Raw genomic sequence first — 23,026 nt, forward strand, 5'->3', positions numbered from 1 at the left:
AAATCTCGGTATTAATCACAATTAATTTTTTTAATTGTTTGACAGCCCTAGTTTGGATATTAATTATTTTTATAGATCTCTAAGAAATAAGATAAGGGAACTTAGGAGTTTAATTTGTAATAAGTAAAGTTTTTGTAAGCTTCAGCAATAAATTAAACTGGAACTCAAGCCCAAGGCATAAAAAGAAAGGTCAAATCCCAGAACATAAAATCTCAGCTGTAGCTTCAGTAGGCTGTACAGCTGTTGTGTGACCCAGCTATGCTCGTGCATACACTTATTTTAGAGGATGTTCATTTTACCAAGAATATACAGTGTCATTGGAGGAGTGGGTGGAAGAAACTCACCACAATCTGTGCTTTCACTATTAGAAAATACAAATATACTGAGAGAAAAGGACTAAGTGAGCTGGTGTGTTAAAGCAGGGAGTATGTGGGTGAACTCCACTAGTCTGTCTCTAGGGAGGAGAGGGGCAGCTCTCCACTACTCCTTCAACCTCCTGGTCAGGCAGTAGAAAGACTAAAAAGGGGGATTTTGCTACCCTCACCCCAGCATGGTTTTTTAACCCCTCCCCCCCCCATATCTAGCTCCCTGGTGCTTGCCTCTTCTGCTGCAGCAAGAATGTGAAATGGATATGATTTTTATTTTCAGTATTATACATAGGGTTTGGAATAGTAGCAGTGAAAGAGACAGGAATCACAGTTCTAAATATGCTGCAGTTTACAGCTTTCTTTGTCAGCTGCAGAGGCACAAGAATGGTTTCTACACACTTTGGAACACAGCTTTGAAGCATTAGGTCACATTAAGATTACCTTCATAACGACAGGGACCAGACACTGAATTATTTTAAAAGAACATTTAAGTTCTTCAGAAATTGATGGTTTAGTCTCTTTACTTTTGGTGAGATTATTCTTTTCTTGCTAGCTAGTATTTATAAGCCTTGAGTTACAGCATTAGGCTTTGTTCACTAGAGAAGTGCTTATCTATTTTGGTATCTTTGTTAAGTTGCTTGAAGGTTATTGGGGTTTTTGTGTTTGTTTCTTGTTTCTGGAGTGGATGGTGGGACATCCGGATAGAAGGGGTTTCAATGACCCATATCTAAAATCTACTTCTGGCCAGACTGGAAATTAGTTGGACGGGTTCATTCTATTCTATATGGTAAGGATGACACTATCACTCCATTCGACTGTCAGGGCTTGTCTACAGTGGCACAGTTGCGCCATTGTACCGCTTTAGCATTGAAACCACCTACGCCGACAGGAGGGATTCTTCTGTCAGCACAGGTAGTCCACCTCCTCGAGAGGTGGTAGTTAGGTTGATCAAAGAATTCTTCTGTCGATCTAGTGCAGTCTACACAAGGTCTTAGGTCGGTTTCACTATACCACTCAGGGATGTGCATTATTCACACCTCTGACCGACATAATTAAACTGATTTAAACTGAGTATAGGAGACTCCTACTGTACTTCTGCTCTAGAAGGATCTGTGAGTTGAGAGAGCGGATTACCATGGTTTCACCTACTCCTCTGCAGTCTTTTGCTCATCTGCTTGGGCTCTTTACAGCATGCCCTCAGCATGAAAGGAACTACAATAGCGCCTTTCATGCCCTCCACCCCCAACATGGGAAAGCAGCACTTGACCTGAAGTTGGTTGCTGAAAGCAAGGAGGAAAACTAGATTCCTTCAGTAATCAACTGAAGCATGATTTAAAAAACAACATGTTACAGTAAGGCAAAAAGAAAAGCTGTAACTATTTGCCATGTTTTTCATAAAAGCCCCACTGTCACTAAGGTCTGCGTTAGAAGAAATTATAGCATACTTAAAGAATACAGAAATAAACTCATTTCTGTTGTCATGATGATAGGTCTAAACTGACCATTTACAGAAAACAGGTATTTTTAAAAACTCAGAATTATTTCAGTCTAATCCATACAAGAAAACAGCATCGGACAATGATTCACTAGACTAGGTAGGACTTTTCCCCCCCCGTTAAGTTCTAGTAAATGGATGCTTCTAATTACCTTAGTGATCAGAGACTATAAATGCAGTAACTGCATGGAGTATTAAATTCTTAACCAGCAGGTTCCATTTTGTAAAATGCTGTTAGATACTTGGATGACAAGCACTAGAGAAATCTTAAGGATTATTAATAATACTTATCTGTAAAGTCAAAGTCTCTAAATTGCCAGTGTTGGCATTTAGAGTAACACAAGTAACTGTCAGAATTAATCTAACTGCTTTTTTCCAGCTCTTTGGCTACCTTCCTTGTTAAGACCGTGCCTGCTACATCAATACGATGCCGCAAGCTTTAATTTTTAGAGCAATTTGATCTTTCGAATGCCTTGGCATGGCACATAAGAGCCAAGCACTGAGTTAACGCTAGCCTTGACTAGGTGCATTTGGCAAGAGCCTCCGCTGATGCGGAGGCTGCAATGCACAGCCCGCAGCAGCCCAGCCACTGATTTATAGGTCTTGCTTCACCCTTTCAGCAGCTGCAGGACCCAAACGGGTTGGTGCAAGAACCTCAATCCCAGGCCAATCTGCCAACACAAAGACGACGTCCTCTTAACCCTTAAGGTCTGGGCCATGCAAAAGTGGCCCCAACTCACCGCCTGGCCGCTCCTCGCGCCTTTAGGAGCTTAGAACCCCTAGCACCCAGGTGGGGCTTTTCATCGGTCCATCGCAAAACCCTTTATACAGGAGGATCCTGCTAGAGCCCCTTTCATCCCAGGGAGACTCCCAGAGCGAGCCATGACCACAGACCCCCCCGCCCCTCACAGCGCCCTGGGAGCAGCAGCACTGGAAAGGGGGGGCGCAGCACGGGGAGGGGGGGGCAGACCACACACAGCTTGAGGGAACCCAGGCGTCCTGGCTCTCACCCCCGCGCTGCAGGGGGATGGGAAGGGGGGGGTGTCTCTCCAATTCTCCCCTCCCCTAGTCCCAGCGCGTGCCCCCCCCAGTTTCATCCCCCGCCGGCGCTATTCGCGGGGAGGGAAGAGTAACTGCGGCGGCCACGAACCGCCGGTAGAGCTGGCGAGGGGGAGAGCGGGGAGCGGGGTCCCGGCGCTGAGGCGGGAGGCGGCGACCAGCCCAAAGCCGGGTCGGCTCCGCTGGGGAGGGGGAGGGGCGGACCCCGGGGAGCTGGAGCTGAGGAGACGCAGCAGCGGGGCCCGCCCCGCGGTAAGGAGCCGCCCCTCCCCCCCCCATTCCTTCGGAGGCGGCTGCCCGGGGCCGGGCCACCCCCACCCCCCCCCCCCCCCCGCTCCCGCCGCGGTACCGACCCCTCCAGCAGGAATACGATTGGTTCCGCTCGCTGCCTTCACCCCCCGCGCTGCAGCCCAATGGTACGTGGGCCAGAGGCTCGCGCACGCCGCCGCCGCTGCTCCTTTATCAAGCCGGCTCGCGCGGCCCCTAAGCCCCGCCCCCCACCTGGCAGCCTGAGCCTCCTGATAGGCTTGATGCTGGGAGAGGCGGGGCCAGAGTGCTGCCATCACCTCCGCAGTAAGCGTGGAGACCGGCTATGCTGGGAAAGATTTAAAGGCGTCGGGCCGATCTCTCCCTGCGCCTCAGCTTCGCACCTCACCCCCGCGAGTGGGGAGGGCGGGGCATCTGGTGAGTGGTGATGTCAGCAGGTGACGTCCCGCCATGACATCACAGGGCCACGAGGTTGGGCCAGAAGAGACATCATTTTGTGGCAAGAAATGGGAAGCACGTGGTCAGGGGCAGAGCAGGGGGAGTCAGGACTCCTGGGTTCTTTTCTGTCCCCACCTGTGGGGCAGACAGGCGGTGCAGTCACCAGAGCATGGGATGAGGAAAAGCCAGGACTCCTGGGTTCTGTCCCTGACTTGGCAGGGATAGTCATTGGAGACGGAGGATCCTGGTACCCATCAGTGGCATTACTCACCTGTTCTAACCCTGACACAGGGGTGGGACTAGCATACAGCTTTTTGAAAGTGTGCTGTTTAGGAGAGAGAGGAATAAACAGAAAGGTGGCAGGGTCGCATTGTACATCAACTAAAGAAATAAGAAATGGTAGTACGGTCAAAACCGAATCGGTTGGGGTCAAAATCACCTTCGGGGAGTACGGTAAAAGAGGATCTGTCTGTTGGGATAGTGTTAGAGCAGGGGTGGGCAAACTACAGCCTACGAGCCGTTTTAAGCTGTCCTGCAAGCCGCACCACCCTCCACACCTTGCTCCTGCCAAAGTGCGGTGTCGGGGGCCACACCACACGGCTCGTCCCCACTCCGGTGCTCCAGCCAGGGTACTGAGTCGGGGCCACACCACATGGCTCCCGGACACCTGGTTCTTACGCACTCCAATGGGAGCTGTAAGGGTGGTGCCTGCGGACGGGGCAGTGCGCAGAGCCACCTGGCCACATCTCCACATAGGAGCCAGAGAAGGGACATGCCACTGCTTCTGGAAGCTGTTTGAGGTAAGCGCCACTCGGAGCCCCCTGAGCCTCTCCCCATGCCCCTGCCCCAGCCCTGATCCCCCTCGCGCTCTCCAAACCCCTCGATCTCAGCCTGGAGCACCCTCCTGCACCCCTAACCTCTCAGCCCCACCCCAGAGCCTGCATTCCCAGCCAGAACCTGCACCCCTTGCCGCATCAGCCCTGATCCCCCTCCCACCCTCCAAACCCCTTGGTCCCAGCCCAGAGCACACTCCTCATCCCCAGCCCCACCCCAGAGCCTGCACTGCCTCCCACACCCTAACCCCAATTTTGTGAGCATTCATGGGCCGCTATACAATTGCTATTCCCTGATATGGCCCTCGGGCCAAAAAGTTTGCCCACCCCTGTGTTAGAGGTCTGCTAAATGAAGACTTTAACTTTCCAGATATAGATTAGCAAACAAATGCTGCTAATAAGTAGTAAGGCCCATTTGGAGGTGATGGCAGTTTTCTTCATCAGTCACCAAACAATCAAGAGGTGATGCAATTTTAGATTTGTTTTGTGTAAATAGTAAGGACATCATAGAAGAGCTGATCATAGGAAATAACCTTGGGTTGAGTGATCAAAAGTTGATTCAGTTTAAATTAAATGGAAGGATAATCAAAGCTGTTACTACTAAGCAGCACAGTATGGGAGGGAGGTGACCAGCCCTCTGTGGAGAAAGAAGTAGTTCAGGACTATTTAGAAAAGCTGGACGAGCACAAGTCCATGGGGCCGGACGCACTGCATCCGAAGGAGCTAAAGGATGGCAGCGCCATTGGCCGTTATCTTTGAAAACTCATGGCGATTGGGGGAGGTCCCGGATGACTGGAAAAAGGCTAATGTAGTGCTCATCTTTAAAAAAGGGAAGAAGGAGGATCTGGGGAACTACAGGCCAGTCAGCCTCATCTCAGTCCCTGGAAAAATCATGGAGCAGGTCCTCAAGGAATCAATTTTGAAGAACTTAGAGGAGAGGAAAGTGATCAGGAACAGTCAGCATGGATTCACCAAGGGCAAGTCATGCCTGACTAACCTAATTGCCTTCTATGATGAGATAACTGTCTCTGTGGATGAGGGGAAAGCAGTGGACGTGTTATTCCTTGACTTTAGCAAAGCTTTTGATATGGTCTCCCACAGTATTCTTGCCAGCAAGTTAAAGAAGTATGGGCTGGATGAATGGACTATAAGGTGGATAGAAAGCTGGCTAGATCGTCGGGCTCAACGAGTAGTGATCAATGGCTCCATGTCTAGTTGGCAGTTGGTATCAAGTAGAGTGCCCCAAGGGTCGGTCCAGGGGCTGGTTCTGTTCAATATCTTCATTAATGATCTGGAGGATGGCGTGGATTGCACCCTCAGCAAGTTTGCAGATGACACTAAACTGGGAGGAGTGGTAGATATGCTGGAGGGTAGGGATAGGATACAGAGGGACCTAGACAAATTAGAGGATTGGGCCAAAAGAAATCTGATGAGGTTCAACGAGAACAAGTGCAGAGTCCTGCACTAAGGATGGAAAAATCCCATGCACTGCTACAGACTAGGGACCGAGTGGCTAGGCAGCAGTTCTGCAGAAAAGTACCTAGTGGTTACAGTGGACAAAAAGCTGGATATGACTCAACAGTGTGCTCTTGTTGCCAGGAGGGCGAACGGCATTTTGGGCTGTATAAGTAGGGGCATTGGTGGGGCCTCATCTGGAGTACTGTGTCCAGTTTTGGGCCCCACATTACAAGAAGGATGTGGAAAAATTGGAAAGAGTCCAGCAAGGGAACAAAAATGATTAGGGGGCTGGAGCACATGACTTATGAGGAGAGGCTGAGGGAACTGGGATTGTTTAGGCTGCAGAAGAGAAGAATGATGCAAGGATTTGATAGTTGCTTTCAACTACCTGAAAGGGGGTTCCAAAGAGGATGGATCTAGACTCATCTTAGTGGTAGCAGATGACAGAACAAGGAGTAATGGTCTCAAGTTGCAGTGGGGGAGGTTTAGGTTGGATATTAGGAAAAACTTTTTCACTAGGAGGGTGGTGAAGCACTGGAATGGGTTACCTATGGAGGTGTTGGAATCTCCTTCCTTAGAGTTTTAAGGTCAGGCTTGACAAAGCCCTGGCTGGGATGATTTAGTTGGGGATTGGTCCTGCTTTGAGCAGGGGGTTGGACTAGATGACCTCTTGATATTCTATTATTCTACTACCTGTTTGTAAATATTAACCTTTTTTCCTTGTATATTAAATTCATTTGCATATTAACTATTCCCCCCAGAATCTTTTACAACACTAACAAAGGCCCAGAGTGTTGGTTCTTAACATGTGAGTGACCTATATACAGGAACTCTGTGTGATCATTTATTGGACTGTACTGCATTATTGTGGGTTGCTCCAAGTCTGTGAGAATATAGATGTCTAAAGGAAAGACCCCTCAAACGAATAAAAGTGTTTACAAAAGTATTGTTATAAACAAAATTGGGTGATTAATAAGGGATACTTGTTATTGAAGATGGGTTCTGTAATGGAGGAAATCCCATTGAAAAAATGTTTTTAATTCATTAAGAACTGTTGATTGTCACAGCTGTCAGTAATAATGACTGGGTTAGAGATTCCTTTTTAATCATCAGTCAAGTAAACTGAGAATCTTAAAAAATCCATCAGTAATTAGAAAAACAAATCACACAGTAAATTAATCATGGGAAAGTATTTTCCCTCCAAAAGGAGGTTTTGAATGCCTCACCCTATAAAAAGAAAAGAGGGTTGAAAAGTTAGTTTGGGGATGAATGCTATCAGCATTCCACCTATCTTCTCTTAACCATCTGCAGGGGTGGTCAAGTATCTGTTCTTTCTATATAGTGCTATATTAATCTTTTGAGATTAAGAAATATTTGCTAACAAAGGAAAAACACTAAAGAATTTTATAATAAATTATGTTATTAAACAAGGGGCTACTTTGTTTGCACTAAAGAGCAATTAATAAAAGCAATCTTTGGAAATATGTTTGTAAGTTGTTTAAAAAGGAAACCGAGAAACAGTAAAAATACGTACCTACCAATGGGAATATTTTATTTGTCCAGGCTGCAAAATGTAAAAATAATTCCTGGGGTTATAGCTTGTTGTCTGAATACGACAGAACCGGAGAACAAAGATAAAAAGTCAGGCTGCCGAGAACAGGCTGCACAAAACCAACTCCTTTCTGGCAGCCAGAAAATCACAGTAAAACACTCAAAGGATAGAGAGGAAAGAGAAACAAAAAAAAGAGAAAAGGAAAGAGTTAAAACAACAATTGGAAGGTGTAAGTAAATGCCTCCTTGTCTTGTAATTTGCAAGAGGCAAGAAATAAAATTGGACGAGTTCAGGAACAAATTAGTCAGAAAGCTTAAGAGAAGCCGCAGTGGAAAAACCAGGCTAGGGATCTCAAAAACACAATACAGGGAGTACGATGTCAAGTTACAGCAGCAGCAAGGCTGGAAAGTAAAATAAATAAATAAAAATATTGGAGGAACAGGTCAGAATGATCAGAGGACAAACATAGGGCTACCATACGTCTGGATTTCCCTGGACATGTCCGGCTTTTCGATGTATAAATAGCCATCCAGGGAGGATTTCTAAAAATCTAAAAATGTCCGGGATTTCCCCTGGTCGGCTATTTATAGATCGAAAAGCGACAGCCAAGCGCCATTTGGCAGCCAAAGCCCCTTCCCGGCTCCTCCCATCCCCTGCAGCCTTAGCACACCATTCGGCCCGGCAGCTGTCTTCCCACTCTGATTTAACAGTTATTAGCTGCTGAATCTATTTTGGTTTTTAATTACACTCATCTTTGTGTATTTTTAAATGGTTAATTTTTGTTTTGTTGTTTAAATTTATGAACTAATAAGAACTATGAATTTTGTTACATCAATATTCAGCTCTTACCTGTGTGTTACATGCTCACTTCATAGTAGCTGAACTGAACATGGGGAGGGAGGAGTTCTTCAAGTGTTTTTTCTTTGTATCCTGACACTGTGTCTAAATAATTAAACTTGTTACTAGTTTATCTTGTTATCTTAAATACTAGAGAAACTGTGTTAAGTTAGAGGATATTTATATTTTAAATTTATAAGAATGTGTTGTGGTAAAAGTTTCTCTTGTCTCTACCCACCTTTTCCCCCTCCCTCTGTTTTTAAAGCAAAGCGTACACATCTGGTTTTGCAAAGAGTTGAAGGAGAGGGGAAAGAAGAAATCCTTTAGCATAAATTGTAAACTCTAATGTCTGGCAGTCAGCACTGTAAAAAACAGAATACTTAATTTCTAAAAATAGTGTCATAAAAAGTAATAAATCAGGTGCAAGTAAAAGCAAAAACAAAGTAGCAAAAATGCTAAAAATAAGTTTTTAAATAAGTCCAGTAAAACTAACAATTAACAGTTTTTAAATCCAAAGGTCAAACATGCAATATGATTTTCAAGCAGCAAAATCTTAACGTTGTTTTTTGGTAATCCTAACATAACTACATAAGTCTCAAACGAATGAATACTTTTTTGAACATTTCCTGAAAGTTTTAAATAAAAGGTAAGCTGCCTAAATCAATTTGTTTAATTTTTGTTGTTTAATTTTGGTTTCCTAACATGCATTCTTTTAATTAATTTAAATTGTAATGTTTTGTCTTGTATGCGACACCACTTTTGTCTTGTTCTGTGTATGTATCACATAATTATTTGTTTTTTTATGTTGGTTCTTGTTGCAACTTTATATACAGCTACCACAAAGAGTTTCACAATTACCATTCTCTCTTCCATGGACAAGTGAAACGTTCACTGTTATTTTCTAAACCATCTAGGTTTTTCCCCCTGTATGTTAATAGTTTATGCCTTGCCACGTATACTCAGGAGGAGCACTTCAAGCTGTTACCTGAGCCGCTATTGCTACTACAACAGGCTGGTCTGAAGTGTAACCCAACCATGGCACAGCTGGTAACTCAATCTCTTTCCTTTAAGAAATTATTTTGTCTTAAAACAGACACCATCTCAGTAAAAGGTAAACCTAATTTTGCATTTGCTTTTACCGATCAGTGCCTCTACCTTATAATCCCTTACTGGCTACCATAGACATTTTATACCTAACTTTGCTTCTATTTCTGATCCCCTGTGCCACTTTCTGAAGAAGGAATTGCAGTAGTGCTGAACAGAGGAACACACAAAGGCAGTTACTGTCTTGGGGAAAAAACCTGTAATCTCTGCTGCAGGTCTGGCCCTACACACTGTTTGCAGGTTACTACACAAGAGCACTATTTCTTTTTCTTGTACATGCCATGCAACCCAGTATGCTAATCTCACTACTGTGTTGTGTACACTGAAACATTTTGCTTCTACTAATCTACAGTTGTCCTTCCTAACTCCACATGGGTCTGGAATGCCCTCAGAGTTTCTCCTTCTGGCACTCTCACAACTTAAAAAAATCTCTAATGTATCTCCCTTGGCTTATGCCTTTCTCCTTTCTTGCATTGCTCTCCTTCCTTCCCCTCACTTTGTTCTCAATGATAAAAGCCATGGTAAAATGACTCTGTTTCACTTTCAAAATTCGGTGGCTAATCCTCTTGTAAAATTGAAGTGCTCAAGGGGGCGAGTAATTAGACTTTTTCACACAAAATCATGAGCACCTGATGTCTCCAGTTAACATTCCAGAAACTCTGTCTGTTTCAGCAGTCAGCACCGTAAAGACAGTGGCTGACCTGCAGTACTACAGACAGGGCCGCCCGGGGTGGGGGCAAGTGGGGCAATTTGCCCCAGACCCCGCAGGGGCCCCGCAAGCCCATGCCAAGAATCCCTTTCCTCACCCGGCGACAGTCCGGGTCTTCGGCAGCATTTCGGCGGCGGGGGGCCCTTCAGTCACTCCGGGTCTTTGGCGGCATTTCGGCGGCGGGTCCTTCAGTGCTGCTGAAGATGTGGAGCGACTGAAGGGCCCCCCGCCGCCAAAATGCTGCCGCTGCAGACTCGGAGCGCCGCCCGGTGAGTACAAGCTCCCCCGCTTTGCCCCAGGCCACTGAATCCTCTGGGCGGCCCTGACTACAGAAGCAAAATGCAGCATTATCAGATCTGTAATTAAACACGTACAAAAAAATCATCACAGGATTCACCCTCAACACCTTATGAATCAGCATTGCAACAGAAAGCTGTTTGCTCATGTACAAAGGCAATACTACCCAAACTGGTATTTTATCAGAACAAATCAGGAAGGATCTGATATATTCACTTCACGAGGTACTTTCAGGAGGAAACAGGGAACAGACCAAACAATGCAGAGATTCAAAACACTCGGCTGGTGGCCACAAATGAAAAAGGAAGTAAAAGAATACTATGGCAATTGTTTAATCTATGCAGAAAATAATCCAACAAGTAATTAAAACAATGTTCCCCTTAGACCACAAAGAAATTCAGGACAGTGGTATAATTTGCAGATTAATTTTGTGGAACCGTTACCCAAGACTAAAAAGGGAAACAAGTACCTGTTGGTGGTAGTAGACCCATTCTCAAAATGGACTGAAGTTTTCCCAATGAGTGTTAGTCTGACCTCAGTAGTATGCAAATTGTGAAGGAAAGAATAGTTAAATTCATGGTGGTAAATAATAAAGGGGATGTCATATAACATGGATCTATCAAAGGTAGATTATGCCAGACTAATCTGATTTCCTTCTGTGAGGAAAATAACTGATTTTTTTTTTTTTTTTTTTAGACAAGGGAAGTGACGCAGATTTAATACACTTGGACTTCAGTAAAGCGTTTGACACAATACCACATTGGAAATTATTAAGGAAAATGGGGATCAGTAAGAATTATAAGGTAGATAATGAACTAGCTAAAGGGGAGAAGGCAACAGGGTGTTCTGACAGACGAATTATCAGACTGGAGGGAGATTACTCAAGGATAGGTCTTGGGGACAATCTTATTCAATATTTTTATTAAGGAACTTGGCACAACAAGTAGGAGTGTGCTAATGACATTTGCTGGTGATGCAAAGATGGAAGGCATTGTCAACACAGAGGAGAATTGGCGTATTACACAGGAATACCTGGATGATTTGAAGACTCGATTGACAGAAATGGGATGAAATTCAATAGACTAACATGCAAGGTCATGCACTTGGGGTCTAACAACAAGAATTTCTTCTATAAGCTGGGGGCTCATTAGCTGGAAGTGACAGAGGAAGAGAGAGATCTTTGTGTGTGGATCAATCACAGGATGACTATGAGCCAGCAATTTGATGGGGCTGTGAAAAAGGCAAATGTGATACACATATGCATCAAGCGAGGCATTTCCAGCAGAGAAAGAGAGAGAGAGAAAGAAGTATTAATGCCATTGTAGAAGACACTGATAAGACCTCATTTGGAATACTCCTGGTTGCCCATATTAAAGCAAAATGAATTTAAACTGGAACAGGTGCAGAGAAGAGCTACTAGTATAATCAGGGAATGGAGGGCTCGTCTTATGAGATGAGATGGAAAGAGCTTGGAATGTTTAGTCTAATAAAAAGAAGGCTGAGAGGGGATATGATTGCTCTCTGTTAATACATCAGGGGTAAATACCAGGGAGTGTGGAAGAGCTATTTAAGCTAAAGGACAAGGTTGTCAAAAGAACTGACCATGAACAAATTCAGGCTAAAAATTAAAAGAAGGTTTCCAACTATCAGGGGTGAAGTTCTGGAACAGCCTCCCAATAGGAGTTGCTGGGACAAACAACTTAATTAAGGTTTCAGAGTAGCAGCCGTGTTAGCCTGTATCCGCAAAAAGAACAGGAGTACTTGTGGCACCTTAGAGACTAACAGATTTATTAGAGCATAAGCTTTCATGGACTACAGCCCACTTCTTCGGATGCATATGCATATGTAGTCCACGAAAGCTTATGCTCTAATAAATCTGTTAGTCTCTAAGGTGCCACAAGTACTCCTGTTCTTTTAACTTAATTAAGAGAGCTGGACAAATTTACTAGTGTGATTGCACAATGGGGTTGCTTGTGCTGGTAGGAGGCAGGGCTCAGCAGCTCTGGGTCTCACTTCTGGTTCATGTCTCATGTTCCTAAAAGTTCATGCTTCAGGATTTCAGCCAGCCACCTTCAGGGGTCAGGCAGGGATTTCCCTCCAACCCTCAATGTATTTATTTTTATCTCCTTCCTCCGAAACATCGGGGATGGCCAGATCTGGAGATGCGACATTGGCAGGACACATAGGGACATGCCGGTGGACTCCAAGTGCTTTTCCATGCCCATATGCTCATGCTCATTGTGCTGTGAGCTTGTGTTTGGGACAGAGGATGTACAAGCCACATGGCAAAAGATATAAAAAGGCTGCTGCATCTTCTCCATTTTGTCTTCAGTCCTGCTTCTTACCTCTGGAGTAACTTCTGTACAAACCGCAGCTTTGAACAAAGGACTGACAAACCCATCCAAGTGTTCCCAAGGGACTTTACAAGCCAGCAAATTCACCAGTGGTGTTAAGAACCTGATGTATGGACTCTGAAGTCTTATGTAGATATCTGATTGCTTTGACCATTTAACAACTCTCTTGTTCTTTTATAATAAAACCTTCAGTTTTAGATACTAGAGGATTGACTGGCAGCGTGGTATTTTGGGTAAGTGTGATGTTCCCCTGTCGCTTGGTGTGGTGTCTAGGCGTAAGTGGGGGAGAGAGAGAGAGAGAGCATGGCAAACGCCTCTCCCATGTTCTTTCTTCCCTCTTGGCTTTGTCCCCCCTTCAGAGTTAGGTGAGCATTACCTCATCGTAGTCTCAAACTGATCAAAGGAAAGGGGGTGACTCACTGGAGAGTCCAACAGATCCTTTTGTTGCTGCCCAGGCCTGTGTCCTTTGTTCCTGTGAGGCTAGAAATGTAGGGCTGGAAGGGACCTCACTTGAAGTGAGGTTCTTACCCATGAAAGCTTATGCTCCCACTACTTCTGTTAGTCTTAAAGGTGCCACAGGACCCTCTGTTGCTTTTTGGAGGTTATAGTGGATCACAAATTGAATATGAGTCAACAATGTGATGAAGTTGCAAAAATACTCTGGCGTGTATTAATAGAAGTATTATATATAAGACTAGGAGGAAATTGTCCCACTCTGCTCAGCGTGGGTGATGCATCAGTACTATGTCCAATTCTGGGCGCCACACTTTAGCAAAGATGTAGACAAATTGGAGAGAGTCCAGAGGAGATCAACAAAAATGAGAAAAGGTTTAGAAACCCTGACCTATGAGGAAAGGTTAAAAAAAACTGGGCATGTTTAGTCTTGAGAAAAGAAGACTGAGGGGGGAACCTGATGATAGTCTTCAAATATGTTAAGGGCTGCTATAAAGAGGACTGTGATCAATTGATCTCCATATCCACTGAAGGTAGGACAAGAAGTAATGGGCTTAAGCGACAAGCATGGGATATTTAGGTTAGATATTAGGAAAAACTGTCTAACCATAAGGTTGGTTAAGCACTGGAATAAGCTTCCAAGGGAGGTTGTGGAATTCCCATCATTAGAGGTTTTTAAGAACAGGTTGGACAAACACCTGTCAGGAATGGTCTACGTTTACTTGGTCCTGTCTCTGCAAAGGGGGCAGGACTTAATGACCTCTTGAGGTTCCTTCCAGCCCTACATTTCTATGATTCTATGATACATTCCAGGAAGCTGGGGAAGATGAAATACTACAACAAGAATGTGTAACGGTTCCTCTCCCGCTGCAAATGGGAGACAATGCTAATTTCAATCTAACTGCTTGAGTAACAGTTATGCCATCCACAAAGATGTTAGGTCATAACCATCCCAGGGTCAGTCTCACTGGGAAGAATAAAAGACATTTATTCAAAGCCAAGGGGGACACTGGCTGTTCCTTGAGGACAGCTAGAATATTACCATGTTCTGTGTGGTCAGATGTAACTCATGTCCATATGGACACGGATAATGAAAAACTACAAGGAAAGAAGCTCTGGGTAGTGGATTCGCCTCAGAAGCTGAACAGGCTACCGGAGAAGGAACTGTTCTGACAGTAGTTAATAGATAATCCAAAAAGAGGCACACTAATCATCTCATCTGGCATGAGGCTACTAGTCATCTCTCTTTCCTCAACTCCTGGGCTCTATTCCAAGATTTGGGAAAGGAGTGGTCCTAATGATTAGAGCAAGAGCTTGGATGACAGGAACTGGAGGACTCCTGGGTTCTATTCCCAACTCTGGGGAGGGAACAAAGTCAAGGACAAGTGGTTACCGCAAGGGAATGGACATCAGGACTCCTGGGTCCTATTCCTAGCTCTCCCACTGACCTGATGTGTGACTGTAAATCACTTAACCTCAGTTCCTCATTTCTAAAACTGGGCTAACAAGGTTTACCTACCACAATAGCATGGCTAGGTGTTATTTATTGTAAAAAAAACTGCACGTTGCTCAGTCAGCCTGTGCTAACAGGGGGAGGGATAGCTCAGTGGTTTGAGCACTGGCCTGCCTAACCCAGGGTTGGGAGTTCAATCCTTGAGGGGGCCATTTAGGGATCTGGGGCAAAATCAGTACTTGGTCCTGCTAGTGAAGGCAGGGGGCTAGACTTGCTGACCTTCCAGGGTCCCTTTCAGCTCTATAAGAGAGGCATATCTCCATATTTTTTTATTTATAGAAATACAGGTATTATTTATCACATTGTGTTGCAAGAGAGTGACGATACACCAACTCTAAATGTGATTTTGTGCACTCTGAATATCTGTGGCTAAATTGCTATATTCTCAGCAGGCTGGAACCCTCTGTGAAATTCACAGAGAGGAGGAATCCACTTGACTGTATCTGTGCCAGGTGTGAGCATGTCTCAAGCCTTTGTTCTTCAACACTGCCTGGGGAGGAAATGCTACTTGTGCCTCTGGAATGTGAAATAGTTTAGAGTAGAAAAAATTAATGCTGATCGCTACTGTTGTTACTCAGCCGAAGGAAAGGGAGAAAGTATTTGCCGTTGTGAAAGCTATTTGCACCGCTGCTAGTGGAAATCCTAGACGTGTGGGGCCTTGCGGGAAGGGGTGGAGTGGGGGTGGAGCAGGGGTCAAGCACCCCCTGGGAAATGATAAAGTCGGCGCCTGTGCTTCTGTTGTCCCCAGTTCGCAGTCTGTACAGAAAAGCATGAAGGGGGCAGCTCACCGCATGGCACCAATTCGTAGCCTGATGTGGCATGACAGCTTCGTGTGATGGCGGCTTCCTCTTGTCCCGTGGCCCTCCAGCCAGGTCAGTTCTGAATCTCTCCCCTTTTAGGGCAGGCCATAAACCAAACACAAACACAAATAAAGCTGGTTAGTATGTGAGCGGGGAAAATGCCTCCCTCTCAGGGTCTATCAAAAGCAGGTTCTCCCTTCCCTCAGGGAGGGAGGCAGTTGTGGATGGGAGAGATCCTGCCTTCCCTCAGGCGTTTGCTCAGGAGCTGCAAGGTGAAGGTCCTTTCTCTTCCCTGGCCTGCCCTCAAGCGACCTGTTCTGCTCCCTTTTACCTCCCCCTGCAGCCGGTGCATCTCTCGCAGGTGTGGTGGGGCAGAGCTGGATGAGCCCAGAGCAGCTCCTTACCCCGTTGCCCGATGTAGGGTTTGTGTACCTCATTACTGCAGCAGAAGGCAAAAAAATTCCCCAGGTCCCTGCCAGTCTAGCCTGGGGGAAAATTCCTTCCCAGTCCTAAATCTGGGCCCCTGAGCCTGTGAGCAAAACACACCAGTCAGACGTCTAAGAAAGCGGATTCGCTGTACCACCTCAGAGCCCTGACCTACTGTGACTCCCTGTGTGAGAAGGCAAGGAGCTCCCTGGTGTCTAGCAGACAGTCTCAGCTGTCCTGGTCACCTCAGTACATCCCAACTCACTATTGTTATAAACTGCATAGGCACCGACCTATGGGTGGGTGCTCCGGGCCTCAAGCACGCACAGAAAAAAAAATAGGGGGTGCTCAGCACCAGTGCTCTGGTTCCGGGGCCCTGGGACTGGCTGCTGATCAGCTGTTCAGCGGGCCCCAGAACTGGCTGCCAATCAGTTGGCTCTAGGGGCAGGAAGAGGTGGAGCGAGGGCGGGACCTCAGGGGAGGAAGCAGAGTAGAGGCAGGAAGAAGTTGAGAGAGGACAGGGCCTCAGAGGAGGGGCAGAGCAGGGGTGGAAAGCTGTGGAGTGAGGGCAGGACCTCAGGGGAAGAGGAGGAGCAGGGCCGAGTGGGGATAGAGCATCCACCGGGGGGGAAAAAAAGTCTGCGAAATTGTATCTAAAAGGTGTCCTGTTATGTCACTGGAAAACAGCTCACTGATCATTAATATTCTCGCATGATGTATGTACGGTCAGTCCACAAAGGATTATACATGTGTGCTGGAATTATAACTAAAATGTGTTTAAACTGGGCATGCCAGGAGAATTTATTCAAAAATTTTTTTTCCAGACATAGGGATGTGGTTCCAGCTGCTTGAATGTATCAGAGGGGTAGCCGTGTTAATCTGGTTCTGTAAAAAGCGACAAAGAGTCCTGTGGCACCTTACAGACTAACAGACATATTGGAGCATAAGCTTTCGTGGGTGAAAGTGAAAGTGGGTATTCACCCATGAAAGCTTATGCTCCAATATGTCTGTTAGTCTATAAGGTACCACAGGACTCTTTGCTGCTTGAATGTGTATCCGATGTAAATTGAGCAAGGTGTGACCAAAGACAAAGAAAAGCACGTTTGCATGCCAGGCGAATAAAACCATCAGGACAGCAAGTGGGGAAAAGTGATCACTTAATCTCACCAGGGGATGGTGACCACACCCCTAGGAATTCTTCCTGCCTCTTGGAGCAGGGTCAATGAACTCTGAGAGAGAGACTTTTCAAAGGTTTCCTGGATTATAAAAAGAGAGGAGCAGAGAACCCTTAAGGCAGAGGTTCTCAACCTTTTTCTTTCGGAGGCCTCCGCAACGTGGTATAAAATCTCTGCGGCCCACCTGTGCCACAACAACTGTTTTTCGCCATATAAAAGCCAGGGCCAGCGTTATGGGGTAGCAAGAAGGGCAATTGCCCAGGCCCCACGCCATAGGGGGCCCTGTGAAGCTAAGTTGCTTAGGCTTCAGCTTCAGCCCCGGGTGGCGGGGCTTGGAACCCCAGGCTTCAACACCATGCGGTGGGGCTTCGGCTCTCCGCCTTGGGCCCCAGCAAGTCTAATACCGGCCCTGTTTGGCGGACCCCCTGAAACCTGCTCAGGGAGCCCCAGTGGGCCCTGGGACCCCTGGTTGAGGACCTCTGCCCTAAGGGATCCTTCACCTGAGCCGACAAGGAAAACCAGCGCCTATCCCTTATACCTGAACTCACTTAAAACCTCTCCCTTTTTGATTAAATAAACGTTTTACTTTTTATCGAAGCCAGCCCTGTGCTTTGATTGAATTGAAATGATTGGTAATGCTAGTCACGATAGCAAGCTGCTGTTTCTGTCTCTTTAAAGGAGCAGCAAACTTAACTTCTGGGAATGTACAGTGACAGGGGCTGTGCATCACAGAGAGACATCTCGGAGGAACTCGGCCTGGAGTTCACTGATTGTTACCTGCTAGGCAAGTTTTGGGCCGGCACAGCCCTGAGGAGTTTGCTGGCGAGGCAGAGAAACTGGTATGTCAGGGAGCTGTCACACTGCTTAGCTGCAGCAAAGTTCCCACTTCCCGAGGCTGAGAGGGGAAGCACAGAGCTCCCAGTTCTGGATGTCCTGAACAGCATGTCACACCCACCTCTTCCAGTGTCTCATTTCCAGCTGTGGCCAATCCCTGGTGCTTCCTGGCCACTTAGTGACAATGCTGTGCATGAGGGAAGGAGGAGGTATAATTTCTTCCTGATTCCAGTGAGAACAATGACCTACCCTTCACTCATATTGAAAACTGGCCTCTACTCAAGACTTGGAAAGTCACAGGAAAGCTTAATCTCCCTGCTCTGGTGGAACAGCCACCACCAGCTCCCCTTCCTCTCTGCTAGCAGCGGGAAACCATTCACAAGCTCTTCGTTCCCAACGGCAGCAATTTGTGATGTAACTACTCACAAGCCCTGCCAGCCTGGAACTGGCACGGCACCCTTGACTTTGGAACTTCCTTGTGGCTCACAGGGCATAGAAAGAAGGGCCAAAAGCTGCTAAAAAGCTTAAAGATCCAGCTTCTCATTTTACAAGTGGTGACGTAGATCTACAAGTCTGAATGTTCTGAACATCATAACAACACGAACTCCAGGCTCTGGGATCTCTCATCTCTATCTGCTGACCCTGCTGCTTGCAGTTTTTACCAGTTGTCTTTGTAACCAGGACATAATCAGCTAGGAGAGCCTGGACAAACAGGTGCGGCTGGCAGCTCTTTGAAATAGGAGCCTGGTTCAGACTTGTGTTTCTGCATTTTAGAGATTCATGGTCACTACTGAAAAAGATCTACCATGAGCTTCATCCTTTGAAAATGCTAAGTAATAGCATTGCTACCTTGCAGTAATATGGGTGAGCCAGATCTGAAAAGGAAAGCAACGTTTTGCCGTAACATATGTAATATGATAGGTCTATATTTCAATCACCTTCCATCATATAGTCAAATGTCCTGCCATCTTTATGGGACTGACTAGAAGAGCGTCCTAGAATCAGGCGCAGCGATCATGCTCCTGGCTTAGGAGCCAGCTACCTCTGCAAGAAGGCAAACAGTGAAAGAGGCCAAGTGAAATTCCAAGAGACATTCACAGCGTGGGACTGAGGGGTTTCCCTGTGCCATTGACAGACACCAGCTGGGTCAGTAGCAGCCACTCAAAATAAACTCTGTTTACCAACAAGCTTTGAGAGCTGCAGATTTGTATAGTGGCATCCGTTCCACTTAGAGACTTGGGGAGAAAGAAATGGAAAAGTAGGGATTTGTATGCACGAGGCAAGTCTCTGATTTCCAAACACACGGAGCTTGTGAACCTTCAGGAATCCTGTCCAACTCCATTCATCTCAGAGAATTTCTGCAGAGAAAATGCCTGTGCCCTGTTCTCTTCAACAAGTTACACAGCTCAAGGAAAGCATACATGGCCAATTTCTGTAGGTCAGAGCCTTCATTTCAAACATCACAGATCAGCTAATCCATTGAGTGTTTGTCTTGAACTCTTGTTTTTTGTAACAATTTACCATCCATATTTAAAAACAACCTAAAAAAAGATTCCATTCTGAAAACTGACTCTGTAAAAGTGGCACTCCCTCATATCCATCACTGCTCATTGATGTCTGTATCAGATTTGCTTAGTTTACAGGTAAAAGACTTTTTTTTTTTTTCCTGAATTGCCAGCCCTACAGATTCACTCTGGAATCAAAGTCAAGCTGGGTACTTTCAGGCATACTCATCACCAGGCAATAAAAGTTCTGCATCTTGAACGTAAGTAACAGTTCTGTTGACAGTTACCCAGAAGAGAAGCCAGTTCACTCTCTGACACTCAGAGCTGTATTGCCCCTGCCTGGCTAACAGGAATAGAAAGTATTCAGTGGGCCCCATTTGTATAATCTGGTCCATGCAGGAAGACCTTTATGCCTGTATAGAGTCCCACTGAAATCAGATTCAACACAGGCATGTGGATTCATCTACATGGATCATATTTCAGGACTAATGCTTTAATCAGGGAAGTCAGCAGATATGGCTCTGAATATATTGGGAAGTAGGATGGATGAATAAGGAGGTGTCATGTTTACATTGTCCCTTTTTGGACTAGAACCACAATTTACACATTGCAGTGGTGCAGCTCTTAAAAAGTTAAACACTTCCACCGAACTACATGATCCGAGCAGACAGAAGGAATGCTGGAAGAGCAGAGAGAGAGCTGAATCAGACAGAGGGAATCATTTTCTTTTACAAACTGTTCATGCAGAAAGAGCCTGGTTTTATCAACATGAGGCTAGAAAGACAACCCAAAAGCTAGAACATGTGAGAATGGCTCTGAATGAATATGGTGTAAGTAGGTATATGACTAGGTTATATACTATCATCCAGGATGGTTTGGTAGGTGGAGATGTGGCAGATGTGGGGCTGAGGCGGTACGTAACAGCTGACATCTAATTATAATAGTATGTGTATCCAGGCTGTGATACCTTATTTACTTACAGTATAAAACGCATTGGACCAGAGCCTCAGCTAGTGCAATCTGGGATAACTCCATTGAATTGTTGGAGCTATGCTGATGTGCACCAGCGGAGGATCTGGACATTAAGATTTTTGGTTGCTTTGTTGTTGTTTTTTTTTTAATAAAACCATTAAAAAACCCTCTTTGTCAAGGCACCTCAAAATAACTTGACTCACCAGAAATTAGAGCTGGAAAATACCTATTAAATCATCTAGTCCAGGGGTTCTCAAACTGGGGGTCGTGACCTCTCAGGGGGTCACAAGGTTATTACATGGGGGGTCGTGAGCTGTCAGCCTCCACCCCAAACCCTGTTTCGCCTCCAGCATTTATAATAGTGCTAAATATTTTTTAAAAGTGTTTTTAATTTATAAGGGGGGGTTGCACTCAGACACTTGCTGTGTGAAAGGGGTCACTAATACAAAAGTTTGAGAAGCACTGATCTAGTCCCATTTACTAGGAGCCATAGGAGGATTATTCCCTACAGAGCAGTCTCCAGTTCTTTGTACAGCCAAGTTTTAAAGTGTCTGAAGTGTTGGGGCTTTCATTCCTTCCCTATTATATTCAGGTTATACTGTGCTCATGACTGTAGTATCTGAGTACCTTCCAGTCGTGCATTAAGCATCTGTGTGACTATATGTCACGTGTGCTTGGGTAGTGTCTTGTTTTGAGAGGGTGTTTGGGGGGTATATTTGGTAAATATATACGTTGCTCTGTATTTATGTTAGAGAAGAGGAGGTCAAAGAAATTTGCCTTGCACATGAAATGGAAGGTGGTGAGGTTTGTGATGGTCCTTAGTTCCTGAAGGAGTTCATGCCACAGTTTCAGACCAGCCCCCAAGAAAGTTCTGTCTCCCACACATATGAGCTTTATCTTTATTGTCGAGAGTTCCACTGTGCCAGAGAAGCAGAGCTATTGACCACGGTCTTCATCCCAGAGCTTTCAGCTCTTTTAGATATCCTGGTTCCGGCCACGTAGCTCTTTGACCATAGGGACCGAGACCTTGAATTTAGTTCAGAATAATATGGGAAGCCAGGTTTGAAGTGCTCGCAATAGCCTGTGTTGAGGAGATGCACTACAACATTCTATACTAGCTGGAGTTTCCTAAGTGCCAAAGTCTTCATAACCAGGAATACTGCATTGCTGTCATGCAGTTGAAAAGTGATAAAGGTGTGAATAACTGAGGCCAGGTTATTATTCTCCAGGATGGGATGGAGTCTCTTAGTCAGAAATAGTAGAAAGCATTACTTGTGGATGCTGCTATGATAGAGCTCAGAATCAGTGAGGAATCCAAGAGTACTCCTAGACCAGTGATTCTCAATTTTTTTTCTGCCAAAGAGCCCTTTAGCATCTGACTAAATTTCCTGCACCCCTTTCATTTTTTATACATAAGTTTCCTGTTATTATTATTCTGTTAATTAGGTTAGCTTATTATTTAAAAAAAATGTAATTAAAATAAGATTCACAAAGGAAACAAAAGTAAACAGTCTGCAACGAATCCAAGTTAGTTATTTATTGCAACCATTAAACTGTGTATCAAAGTCTAGGTAGGTATTATCATGAGAACACTATGGAAAATGCAGTCATAAATCAAACATTACAACCAAGAAATCAGAGATATTGGTATAAAAATATGAAAAAATAATACTATGGTTAAAACTAATTTAAATTGAAAGCAAACTTTTAAAAAGTCCCGTGTTACTCAATGTGATGGGTGGACTTGCTTTTGTGAACGCAGTTTTGACACATCCGGCACCATAGTTGAAAATTTCAGCCTAAGATCTTGCTCTACATCCACCTTGTGTCTATATTTTTATTTTAGTGAGATGAGTGCCAAGAAATCACTTTCACGGAAAGAGGGAGTGGCGAACAAGATTTAAAATGGCACAGCTTGGATACTCTGACTCTGTTGCAGCCAAAACTGGATCAATGAATGCTTTTTAAAGTCCATCTTCGAATCTCCATTACACAACAGTTCAATAAGTTCCTCCTGTTTTTCAAAAGTCAAATCCTTTGATAGTTTCACTTCTTTGACAAAAGGATATCAAATCCAACTGTTGGCATCAGTCTTTACAGGAAAGTATTCTCAAAAACTGTCCTTCAGGTTTACCAAATGCTGAAGAATGTTAACTTTTATACTTCCACCGAGAGTCAAATCATTTTCACACAAAAAATTAATCTGCTAAAGGCAAATAATTGAAATTGTCATTTGTCACACGATGGCACCACAATTGCAGCTTTTTTTAATCACAGCTTCTCACATGGAAGGAAGGGATAACTCAGTGGTTTGAGCATTGGCCTGCTGAATCCAGGGTTGTGAGTTCAATCCTTGAGGGGGCCACTTAGGAATCTGGGGCAAAATCAGTACTTGGTCCTGCTAGTGAAGGGAGGGGGGCTGGACTCAATGATCTTTCAAGGTCCCTTCCAGCTCTAGGAGATAAGATATATTTATTATTAGTTTTTTTCTCTTGCACATCAGACATGGTTGCTGATATTCTCTGGAGACCTAAGTTTAGTTAATTTAACCAAGAAGATACACTCTGACAAGTAGGT

Source organism: Trachemys scripta, chromosome 3 (assembly GCF_013100865.1).
Source record: "Trachemys scripta elegans isolate TJP31775 chromosome 3, CAS_Tse_1.0, whole genome shotgun sequence".
NCBI lineage: Eukaryota > Metazoa > Chordata > Testudines > Emydidae > Trachemys > Trachemys scripta.